Here is a 12,999-nt window from a genome sequence, read left to right as displayed (position 1 = left end):
GATGGCTTCCGGAGCACGGAAATGTAGAGTGTTACCGTTTTTTAAAAGGCAAAGGTAGAAATTACCAGTCAATTGCCATGAGAGTTCTTAGGTTGTTGTTTTTACTTTGCTTCCCTTCCCCCTCCTTTTTTTAAAGACAGGTTTTGCTTGTGGGAGAAAAAGAGAGAAGGCAGGTTCGGTGATAATTTAAGGTTATTTTAACCAGATACGTTTCTCTGCAGGTAACTCTGAGGGGCAAAAGTGGGTGGTCACAAAAGGGATTAAATAATAAACAAAATATCCAATTTCCTGGCTTTCTTGAAAAGATGGGGCTTGCCATTTCCTTTTATTTTCACAACTTCTGTCCAACCAAAGCCTCACACTAATAAGCAGAGAGAAAGAGAAAGCCCTTTAGAAATGCTGGGAGTCTGCAGAGCCGTCAGGGCTCATCTCCCAGGTGCCTCCAGCCCCGAGACAATTACATTCCGAGTCAGAATCCCCAAGAGTTGAACCCAGAAACGAACTCTTTTGAGGGTTCTCCCTTAAGGAAGCGGCTGCGCATCACCCGAGGCCAATGAGGTGTTAGGTCGTGCGCGCCTCCGGAGAATTTGGGGTGGAAGGAGGGAGGGAGGACTCTTCTAAGCCAGCGTGCAGATTGCACCGGCTCCTCATACATTCAGTTGTAATTTCTAAATTGCAAAGTGGCCAGTGCTTTTTCTGCTTCACAGTTACCGAGTCAATTTCCAACTGCCGGCTGCGCACCGGGTTGTATGAGCAAAGAACCTCGCAAGCATCTCTCCTGAATCTTCCGAGATCCGCGCAGTTGAGGACTTATTCTGCCCTAGTCTTTCTATGAGTAAAGCCCACGAAAAGCAACAGACACGCTTCATTGCAAAATCCAGACGTTGCATGGGACTTATTTAGAAAAAGATTAAAACTTGATAATGAAGGCTTCATATCACTCTCATCTTCCCACGTCCTCTTAAGTTATCGTGTATCATTCCAGCTATGGAAAATACATAATCATTGTTCTGAGGATATGACCATACCCTTCTCAGCACTGAAAGGTCTAATTTTAAGTCTTCACGGTGTCTAGACTCACTTTGGGTGGTTGCTTAGAACGCCCTGACTTTATGAAGAGATGCCCTTAATTCAAAGCACAGGTGAGCATAGCTACTGCCTGCTACTTGGTGGGTTATGCTTCTCCGCCGTCCAGGAGACCTCCGCAGTCTCTCTGGGTGTTCAGGCGACCCTTGCTCGGATCTTTGGCTAGGGGGTGTGGTGGGGGGGAAGGGAAGAGAGACAGAGAGAGAGGGAGAGAGACAAAGACAGAGAGAAGTGAGAGGAGAGGCAAGTTTGCATTTCTGGTTCTGCCGAGAGATATGCCTGACCCAGGAAGGTGATAGCACCCTGCAGTGACAGCAGCACCCAATGACCTTATCATGTGTATTTCCTTTGGGTGCACGACTCCGTCCCTAGAGAGTTTGGATGCCCGCTCCACTAAAAATATCAATCACAAGTCTTAAGGGACACTGGTTCTCAGCGTGCAAGGGGCCCGACCAGGAGAAACACATATTCTTGCCAACTTAAGAATGTCACTTGAAGGTTCAATTTCACTTTGCCTTGAGACTTCTTGGCTTTGTCGGTGTCAGTGAGTCTACACGAATACCCAATTATCTAATTATATTTTAAACCTAGGAGTCGGCAGTGAATGCTTCCAAGATATGAACAGGTCTGCGAGGAAAAAGTTGTATTTCATGGTAGTATTTTGATCACGGAGTTTTCCAGGACAGGATACATTTCCATCCCGACAGGCCCCACACAGGGTAGCAACACCAGAGCACTTCTAAGCATCGCGCGTATTGCGCATCTTCGCGCCGCAAGCTCCCGGCGAACTCCGCACACACGTCCGTTTCCTTTTTTATCCGCGGCGCGGCAGCGCGGAGGTGGCAGCGGAGAGCGAGGGCTGGGGGTCTTCCCGGCCGGCCTCGCCTCTTTCGATGAGACAGGTCTGGAGGCCGCGTGTGCCTGCAGCCACCTCAAAAACGGAGACAGGTTCTATCAACGCGTGAGGGGGAAAAGAGGGTGTCTAGTACCGCGCATTTAAAAACTTTCTTCAGTATTATTTTGCTGTTTGAACAGAGGTCTGGGACGGAGTATCTCTCTCTAAGGCATCTTCCTAAGGCTCCCCCCACCCTCCACCTGTCACCGCTATTCGGAAACAGGAACTGTCGCTTCGTGGGCGCACCCGGGAATTTCTCAGCAATCCAATTCCTGTGCACCCCGTGAGCCAGGACCTTACTCAATTTTAGAGTCCCACAGAGGAGGGGATGGGGTGGGGGGGGGGCGTCCCAGCCAATTCCCAGCCAATCGTTCCTTCCCAGAGGTCTCAGCAACTACTAAAAAGGGCGCACCGGTGCAACAGTCTTTGGCAGAGGTTCTGCTTAGATCCGTGCATGTGACGGAACTCGAACCGGAGCGATCACGATTCGTATAGCTATACTGGGGTGGGGGGCGTTCAGTCGTATTGGAGGACTTTACGGGGAAAGAAAGATATGAATTCCAAACAAGGTCGTCATTTTTTAGTAATTCGATTTTAATAATAAAATAAACACAGAAATCCGCTTTTCATTTTTACTTTTAAATTTTACTAGAAATCCGTACTTGGATATCACACGTAACCATTTAGGGCAGTGAGGCTGTTCTTTAAAGCCATTTTCCCTTAGTGTATTTCCTGAGCACGACTGGAAACGACCGCTGGGGCCAGCAAAGACTTTTCTCCCACTTGAATCTTGCGTTTCCTTAGGGCAAGTCCCGCTTCGGTCGGAGGGCGCCTCCTGGAGCGGTGGGTGAGCAGGAGCGCTGGAGCGCAGCGTCCCACCCTGCCCCGGGGGCGTAAGGAGGAGAGCCGCACCTCTAGCTCTCAGCAGCCAGGTGCGCTCCCGGCCCAACCGACAGTGCTGGGAGGACTCCGAAGAGCAAGGCTCCAGCCGCTTACTCCCCTCTCCACGCTTTCTCACTAGGCCCCCTAGTAGCGTGGTCTGATTTCGAGGCCCCAGGATTACTGAAGAGGACGTGCCTGCTCGTGGTTCGGCCGAGGGTGAATGTGGAGACGCAAGCGCCCTGGCTGCCCACTGCGTTTTGGAGACTTAGAGTTTGACTCCGCAGGTTGCGCCAAAGACTTGCCAAGGGAGCCTGGGAACAATTAGGACACACTCGCCTGGGTTAACTATCTGTTTCCTTCTTTTCCTGCCCTGACCTCCCCAGATGCTCCTTTCTTTTTTTCCCAGCTGTTCCCCCAGAGCCGGAGGCCGCAACAGGTTCCCGACGCCGCTTGGCCAGGTTCGCGAGCACGTGCGTCTGAGCGCGCCCCCGGCTTTTCCTGCACCCACGCATCAGTGGTCAGCCGCGGGTCTCCCCGGCATCCATCCACACTACCCAGGGGGAACCATTTATTCCAGTTGTGGGGGAACACAAAAGGGTGGGGGCAGAGGCGCCAGGGCGCGTCCACACGGCGGGAAGAGCCGAAGAGGGGCCCGCACATCTGTGCCACACGCGTGCCCCGCACGTCTGCTCTCAACTCCCAAGCTCCGAGGAGAGCTGGCGCGCATCCTGGCCCCGCTTTCCGATCTCCTCGCAAACCGAGTTCTGAGCCCTAGGCCGGGGAGGCGGAGGAAGCGACTCGTCAGGTGGCCACAGGAGTGCTGCGCGCTCGGAGGGCCCTGGGGCAGCCAGTCTGCCTCTCTGCCTGCCGCCTGGAGCGCTCCTTTCCCCCTTTGAAGACACCGACTGCCGGTGGCTGGCTGCCCTCTTCTTAGCTTAAGCCGAGTTCTGTTTGGCGTGCTCAGCGGGACTGGACAGAGTGCCGACCAGGGACCGGGAGGGATTCCTGGCGAGACTGGCTTCTATGCTTTCCTCCGCGTTTCTTCTTCCCCTAGTTAATCTCTCTCGATCCCATTTCTTTATATTTCTATCGAAACTCGTGTTTAGAGAAACTAGGATTTCCAGGACACGTGCCACCTGTATTAACAGATACAGTGCCCAAGTACCTGTTAGAGACTCCCCCGGGAAGTAGAGGGTAGTGGCAGGGCTGCTGCACATGTGAGGACTTCAGGACGCTTGAACTTGCTGAGATTTTCTGCCTCTGGAAGCTTGCAAGAAAGGACTGTGTTGACTATCTCAAAAAGAACTGGACTTTTACAAAGGGTAGGGAGGTAGAAAGAGAGAACTCTTGATCAGTAGGCTGCAAGTAGGTCAGTGTTTTTCAAACTGAGGGTCCCAACCCACTCATGGTTTGTAAAATCAATATAAAGGGTTGTGATCAGAATTTCCTTTCAAAGAAATAAAAGAATAGCAGAATAGAAACCAGGAGGACTTTGCACAGAGTAGCCAAAGAATGAGAAGTTTAAGTATTGTTTGCTGAAACTTTTCTTGGGCTATAATATAAAATATATTTATGAGTCTGGGTCTTAGTCAAAAAGTTTGAGGGCCCCTGCTGATGGACCAGACTGTGCTGGAAGTGAAGGGGGAGGGGATGCCTATACTGAGAGACACTGAGAAGGGAATTTCAGCAATGCCATGATGTTTTGTGACCAGTCCTCTCTCTTCTTTTCTTTTCTTTTTTCTTTTTTGTCCCGCATCTCCTCACTGCTCCTCTCCTACTCCAGTGCATTTCCACATCTCTTTATCCCCTGGCCTATTATGTGCTTGGAACCCTGCTGGAGATCATGAGTAAGGGCCAAGGGACTAGCACATAAAGCCACCCTCTTTTCCTCTCCCTCAGCAACCTAGTGCCTTGGGAAGAGGGAAGGAGGTCCTTGGGGAAGCTCCATGGAAGGGAGGGGAGTCCATGTCACATTGTCTATTGACTACATGCTGGGCTGTCCTGTTTGTATGGTATTGCCCCACACCAGGAAAGGAGCAGAAGCTTTTGAGGGAAGTAGAGATAGGGGTGGATAAAGATAATGAGCCATCCTGTGAATGAATGCTCAGCTGAGTGGGGACTGAGGAGATGGAAGAGGAGCGGGAAACCTGAGGAGTTATTTAATCAGAATGCCAGAGTTGACGGCAAACAGAGATGGGAAGGAGAGGACTAAAGTGCCCTAGAAATATAGGATTCTGGGCACCAACAGTAATGTGGATGAGCTTAAAGAAAAATGAAGAGATAAAGGAGAGCAAATAAAGAAGGTGCATAAAGGATGCTGAGGGGTGGGTGGGCGGGGGTGGGGTGGGTCTGAGATGAAAGTTGGATGTGGAGGGCACAGTACAAGGGTTATGTAAAGAGAGGGTGGCTTTAGGTGTGGGAAGCCTTGACCTGTTGAGGACCATACAGAAGTTTCAAGTTTTGTCATCAAGGAATTAAAAGGAGCAAAACAATTGGCAAGGAAAAGTGCCTCTCCTGTCATTCCATTCTTGCTGAAGGGATTGGAAAGCTGACTTGTTTCCTAAGGAGTGCTTCAAACTTCAAGCAGGGGGATATGCGCGTCCTTCCAAGATTCGGACCAATAGGAAAGGCAGAGCCAGGTGTCAGATGACGCCACCTTCCATGGTTTCCGAGGTTTCTCCATCACAAATTTTCTACCTACCATATGTGGTAGGGCTGGATCTCATCTCATGTAATCCTCTCGACTCCAACCTGTGATGTTCCCATTATTACTTCAATTTTACAAGTGAGGAGATGAGGCTCAAAGGTATTGTTAAATATCCTGGCCTGTCAGTACATGGGATAGCTGGAATTTAAACTCAGAACCAGGACACACAATTCCAACTGACTTGGTCTTGCGATAGCTGGTCCAGAAGGATTGGACCTTTCTTCACAATGGCTACTGAAACTGACTGTGGGTTTCTGCTGAGAGTTGAAGAGGTTATTTCAGGTGTGTTCTGGCTTCTAGAGGGGAGCATTGACATGAAATCATAGCGGTGTGGTGATGACAGTATATTGCTCTTCTCTCTTAAGAGAATAACCCCTTTTCTTTGATGGGATTATTTTGATTGCTTTTCAACGTTAGTTCACGAAGGAGTTTTGAGTTGCTTGCTTTGCTGCCCAAGAAAAGAAAAGATAGGGAATGATTGCTGCATGTGTTTGTGTCACCGAGAAGGTCATAGTAAAGGTAGTAAAGAGAAAAAAATGTGTTTCCTCCCCCAGCTGTTTGAATTTCCTTACCTTAATCATTCGATCTTTAGCCAGCCTCCAGATTTCCTATCAGGAAAACCAAACTGCCCATCAGTAAGTTCACTTTAGTCACAGCTCTGAGCAGACCACTTTGGGAAGACTAGCTGGACACCAGCCATTTACTCTTTCTTTTCCTTCTCTATTTGTGGTCTATGGGGTGTGTAACTGTTATTAACATTTTCTTAAAGCTACTCTCGTAGTCTACCAAATGATATAAGTAGATTTTTACTTAGAGAGTCAAGCAGAGAGTAATATTTCTTCAGAAGACTATCTGCATCTAGCTTGGTATGGTCAAAGGGTGGCAGAGATCGTCTTATTATATTACAAAATTTATTGGAATATACACAGTTGACAAACAAAATATGGTAGATTTAGGTCAGCTGTTTGCTTATACGATAGATTTTGTTCGTCTTTGACATTTAATTTAAGCCTCGATTATCTGAGGGCCGGGAATAGGATAAGTATGTTCTGCATGTGTTATGCTTCTTGTTTTATAAAACCGACTTGTCTGCAGCTATCCGGAAATAATTCACAATCAGTGTCTTAGGGACAAGGGAGCCTTGTGACATGTTCTCAAAGCGCCTTTCTGAAATGAAGTTCTGAAAAGTTGAATTATGGAGACCCTAACAGGGGTTTTTATTTTAGAGGAATGAAGATAGCTACATTTGTTTTCTTGATCTTTTGCTTAATTATCCTCCCTGCATACTGAATTGATACAGCTAAAACCAAGCTCCCAGAAATCCATAATGAATCCATTTGAGGCTAAGAATCTGTGTTGTGTGTAATTGCCCTGCTCTCAGCAGTGCTGGGCCAAATGTGCCTGGGCCACATGGATGGAAACAACATCAAAAACATTTGACACATTAGTGACTTATTTTTAATATATCTGAGAAAAATTCTACTGCTGTAAAATCTGCACTTGCAGATGTGTTAGCCCTAAATAACCTTTAAAATTGGTCGTGGTGTGGTGGGAGATGTTGGTATTCATGAGTGTTTTGACATGTTTGACATTTTATGTATGGTGTACTGCTCTGTCTGTCTTGCATTTTTTTCCCCAGTAGTGCATGTTTTGTTACTAAAATGCAGCTTTTGGTGTTTATATTTGGGGTCTGCAAATCTGCTTATTGGATAAATGATTTGTTGTTATTTATGTAAATAATGTTTTAATGAATTAGGCTATTACTGCTTTCCATGCTATGGCCATAAAAAGAAGGCTGTGTATTGAAGAAATAATTTGATTTTTACTCTTTGAAGAAAACATTTACTTGGTACACGTGAGACATCTTACGTTTGCTATAGTTCTGGTTAACAAATAAGGAAAAGCCATTCTGTGGAATGATTATGCGCTCAGAGGCCAGGAATTTGTGTACCAGAATCTGGTATAATGAATGGAGGTTTTGAAATCGGTCTGAGTAGTATTTGGAATTGTCTTCTATTCATTTATTTTTGGAGGGGTCCCTAGTAGGGAATTGCCAATTGAACTGAGAAATCTAGGTGGCCTCGAGAAAACACTTAAATATGTGTGGAATCAGAGATTCAACAGCCTATGGATTTGACAGTGTGGTCGTCTTCCCTCTGTACTCTCTTCTAGGTTAGTTCTCCAGGTAGAACTCAGTTAAGTGAGTTCAAAGGATTCAGCTCATCTTTGGTGAGGCATTTTTCAAGTTTATGAGCGCCACGTTCCGGAAGAACTACGGTTTGTTGTCTGAGTATTGGAAAAGACAATAACCTCGCTGCCCCTTTTGACCTTGTGTGATAAACATGAGTGCGACACGAGGTCTGTCCTAATGTCTGTTCAGATTTATAAGGATAGATTTGGCTGACAGTTTTGTAATTCGGAATGAATAAGTTGCTAATTACCTTTTCCCTCTTTAAAACTGACGTTGCTAATCACATGGCTTCCCTTTAAATGTTATTTTCTTTAAGACTGCAACTGACTCTAAGGCTTTGACATTTTTTTGTCCCAGATATTTCTCCTGTTTTTAATCTCCACCTGTTGTCACATGCCAGGACAGCACTGCACCTCCAGGGGGAAGGACAAAGGGGCAACTTCCTCTGTCTGGGGTGTCAGGGCTCCTTTTCGTCTGGAGTGGAAGTTTTATGTGCACTTTCCTTTGTACCCTTTCCCTGGGGACTGACACGTCACCTGCATGACACACACACAGCAGTTGTGGCCTGGGGTTTGTAAGAATAGCGTCAGTTCACTTTCAGCTAGCAGGAGTATTTAACGTTGCATCTTGCAATTCAAATGGTATCGCGAGATCAACTTGCAGTTACTCTTGACTTGTAGCTTCCCAGTTTCTCTTCTTGATAACAAAGCCTGAGGACTTTTACATCCCTTTGAGGATCTTCCTGAGAAGTTCATTCATAAAACACAAAACAACAGAAAAGTTTAACATCAAAGGTGCAGTGCCTTTTTTTTTAAATATATGATTTTAATTTGTAGAGCAATGTGAATGATGATAGTCTGACACTAACAAGATTGTGAATCTCATTTCCTAGGTTATGAGTTAGGAAAAAAATGCAAGGCTTTTCTTGAATGTGCAGTGTTTTGTATGCTGAACAGTGCTCTCATCAAAATATGTACTGTTGATTCATTCATTACATTTCTTGTATGTACTTAACTGAAAAGCAGGAAAAAGAAAATCAAGTGCTTGTCTTCTCTTGAGTTAATTTCCCTTAACATGTATTCAAAATAAGCATTCCTATGTAGAATAATATAAAATAGTTATGGCACTTGATGATTATAGGAAAGTTGGTGTGGGTGAGAAATGCATCATTCATTAGGCTGCAAGGAGCAGTGGATGATAGAGAGAAGGCAAGGTACTATAAACAAGAAGCTGTAAATAAGCATTTTTCCTTCCTGTAACTAGAATACAAATACTTGCATTATGTAGACATATTCATAAATTTTGATGATAACTTAGTAAAACAGGACCATAAATATGAAAAGTAGGCATATTATTAAGTGTATATGATTTTGCGATGAACGCTTATTATTTTTAAAAGTCTACGTTCCTATGGCTTTCACTTAGAGAAATCAATCTCCCAGTACTGTGAATACCTAATCATTTTTTTTCCCTCCAGCTAATAACAGTAACTTCCAAAATTGAAGACTGAACCACAGCAGTCAAACTTAACAACCCTTTGATCAAATTACAAAATCGGTGACTAAAAGGAGCATGAAACCTGTGATCCAGTTTCACAAAATCTTATTTGAAATCTTTTTCAGATGAACACAAACACGGTCACGTGTGCTGAAAATGGAAAGACCATAAATACAACGAACTGTTATGTGACAATCAGCTGACTTGTGTGGGGTGATTCGATGGGCGTGCTGTTATAAGGTTTTTATTTAACCTTGTTACTAACAATCTTTATAATGGACAAACATTGTATTAATCACTCTCACCAAGGGTAGTGAACGGAGAACTTGGTGGAGACATGCAGTGGCACAACGAGGGGTCAGTCATACACGGAGAAAATAAAGCGCTTCTAAGCTGAAAAAGATGAAAGCAAATATATCCAATACATGTCTCGGCATTGCAAATTTGGAATACGGAATATGAGTGCAAGAGAAATATTTGTAAAATGCTAATGCTTGGAGTGAAGACTAGATAAAAAAAATTAGGTCGCAGTATTCCATGTAAAATGAGAGCAGAAAAGCTGATATGCTTTTTAAGCTGCATGCCCAGGGACTTCTCACCATCAGAACAAGAGAGATGCTAATCCTTTTCTGCAGAAAGCATTGACAAGGCAGTGCCGGAATCCTGCATGCAGTCCTGAACTTCCCAGCACCAGAGGGATGTTGACAAATTGGACAGATTTCAGAGAACCACAACAAAAATGATTAAGGGGCTGGAGCAATTGACTTATGAGGAAAGATTAAAAGAACCAATTATGTATTGCTTACCCACACAAGACAAGCCGTAGAGGGGAGGAGAGACAAGAAAACCATGTATGATTATTTGAAGAGTGTAAATACCAAGGTGGAAGATGAATTGTTTAGATTGGTCCAAGATGGCAATAACTTTGAGGTAAGGGGAGGAAAAGAAGTAAAGAGGAATTTGGTAGATTACCAGGAAAATGATTTGCAGGGATGTTAGTTGTAAAATAATGGAAGAAATTTTGAGGAATTAGTAAGTTGTATTGCTCTTATTAATGCAAAAGAAAAAAGGCTGCTTTTCCGCTTCAGGAAAACTTCCAGATGAGGAGGAGGAAAAGGAAGAAAAACCAGGAGTTTACTTCAATTTAGAATGTGAAGAACTTTATATGGAGTTTAAATGAAATATGACACATTCAAATAAAGGTCAGAATGAATCTTAAATGAAGCTACCCTAAAAATAGGACCACTCCTACTTCCATAGGTCCTTCTTACCATGAGAGCTACGCTTGACCATATATTCCATAGTAGGGTAATCTTATGTTGGCCAATGTAATAAGAGGATCTTGATGTTTTCTTTTAATAAAATATTCCTCTCATGGAATTGTTCTCATAATGGAAGTGATGTCGATGGAACTCAGCCCAGTATCAAACTGATAAAAGAACTAAGAAGTGTTCTCATTTGTATTTTATTAGTGTTTTTTCTGGCATGCCCCTCTGAAACTTGGCTCAGCTTGGAAGGGAAAAGAACGAATGGAATGAAGTGGCCACTTGAAATTATAATAAGCATGGAAGTGAGGGAAAGGATTTTACAAAGCATCCTCCTCTAGAGCCAAGCAAAGGAAAAAGATCTCTTCCAGTGTCAATGAGACATATAAATGGATCTAAAAACATTAATGGCAAAGAGAAAAAAAAAAGAAGTGAACTCAAGGCTCCTAAGAATCTCCTGCTTTCTCTGTCTTAGCGAGAGAGTGCTTTTCCTGTGCTAGAGGATGCCGCATGTGAAGGGGAGAGATGCAGAAGGAGAATCTCATTAACGCGAGCTCTCCACTCCCCATGCACTCTCCAACTGCCTGCTGTCAGGCTGCAGAGAAGCCAACACACGCAGGCGTCCAGGGCGTGCCTGCTGCAGAAGGCCGTGTGTAATTATTTCTGGATAGGATCCTATGTATGACTCCATGATAACGCTGACTTATAGGCTGTCTTTATCTGAACTGATGTTTACTATACGTACAATTTAAGCTTCTAACAGTGAGGTCTTATATTGGGGGAGCACACAGGTATTTTCCCTTAAGCTATGTAGTCAGTTGATACCTGAACTCTGGACGGTTTACTGTGTTAATTGGAAGAGAGAGATAGAGGGAGAAAAGAAAAAAAAAATTTGTTTTACTTTTTGGGGAGATGCTGTTGTTGTGGCTAATACACGATGGCTTGTGTCGGTTATGGCCAATTCGTTCTATTGGAAGTATCTTTAAATTTGTAATAGGTGTGTTTTAGACCAAAACTTGCTATATAATTTTGGTTTCAAGATGACATATAAAATATCTGTATGGTGCCTTCTTACTTTGCTGCAGGAGATTCCAAGCGCTTTTCCTTATTATTATTATTTATTCAAAATAATGTTGTAAATAATGTTGTAATGAAACTAACATAACATTACATGTCAACTCTATTTCAATGAAAAAAAAAGGAGAAAAAGTGATGTTTTAAAAAATGCATTGCCTTAATAAAAGTCAATGAGCTATATTTACTAGACAGTTTTATTAAGTGAAGAGGGTGCCCTAAGATTTAAGTCGATTTTTTTCATTTTGTAAATGATTATAATTTCTGTTTTTATTTTAGCAAATTCTTCAGCCCAGGGATTTAATTAAATCATTTTGCTTTAAAAAGCACAGAGAAGGGATTACACAGGTAGACAGACTATGCTGTGAGCAAACATTTCTAATCGCTAAACTGCTTTACTTTTGTTACTGTGTTAATGATTTAGTGGGAAAATGACCTTATTTTTGCATAAAAGAAATAATTAGAGTAAACAAAGCTGCTATCATTGACTTTTTCTTCTAAACCTAACGATAAACTTATCTAACAAGAGCATCTCTGATGTGACTATTTGTGCATTTAAAAATACCAACGTGGATAAAGAAGGGAGTTGGTTTTTGTTTTCAGTTTTAAGATTAGCTTATTTCAAACATTTTTAATTCTTCTGATCATTTAAAGAAATGTGGAATTGTAGATTATTTTGTTTATAGTGCTTATACCTTGGTTTTAAAACTGTTCAATGACAAGGCATTTTTATTATTCTAATTTATTCAATAACCAGGAATTTGTTGTGATACTGAGCTTTTTTTTTTTTTTAAGTTAATCGCTTCTTTTTTTTGTTTGTTTTTAGTGTTGTCATGGCTTCAGTGTGGAAACTTGGTCTTAACCCTTCAATTTGCATGTGAAACATTTTATTTAGTTCTTTTTTCTTTTTATTCACTTTAATCCTTACATTATTTTGAGCTCTGGTTTTTGACCACAAAACTTCTGAAGTGATTATGCAATTTTGTTTTTCTTTTTGTCCTGTTTGTGGTTCCTCTCTATCTTTTGAAAGCATAGGACAAGTCCAGCTAGCGTGGAGGGGCCATGTCAATGAAGCTCAGAACTGTGCAGTGAGACTGTGTAAATGAGTTCTTTAGATCCTTTCAAATTCCCTACATCATTGCACGTCATGTGAATTTTCCCTGGGTACAAGAACATTCTTATTAGCTATGACATAACTTGTGCGGTGTTTATAATGTCTACTTTGTGAATTAGATTGATTTTTGAGGCAGTTAACATTTGTTATCTTCTTAGGAAGAGAAGCACTTGTCTGTTTATAGAATTGTAAAATCACAAAGCTTACAGTGCTCTCACAAACTTGACTAACACCATCTTTCTTTCTCTTGGCCAGTCTTGTCTTGCTTTCCTTGCATGTCAAAGACAA

The sequence above is a fragment of the Ursus arctos genome, unplaced genomic scaffold (assembly GCF_023065955.2).
Source record: "Ursus arctos isolate Adak ecotype North America unplaced genomic scaffold, UrsArc2.0 scaffold_1, whole genome shotgun sequence".
Taxonomy (NCBI): Eukaryota; Metazoa; Chordata; class Mammalia; order Carnivora; family Ursidae; genus Ursus; species Ursus arctos.
The sequence above is the reverse complement of the archived record's forward strand: the minus strand, read 5'-3'. Positions refer to the sequence as shown.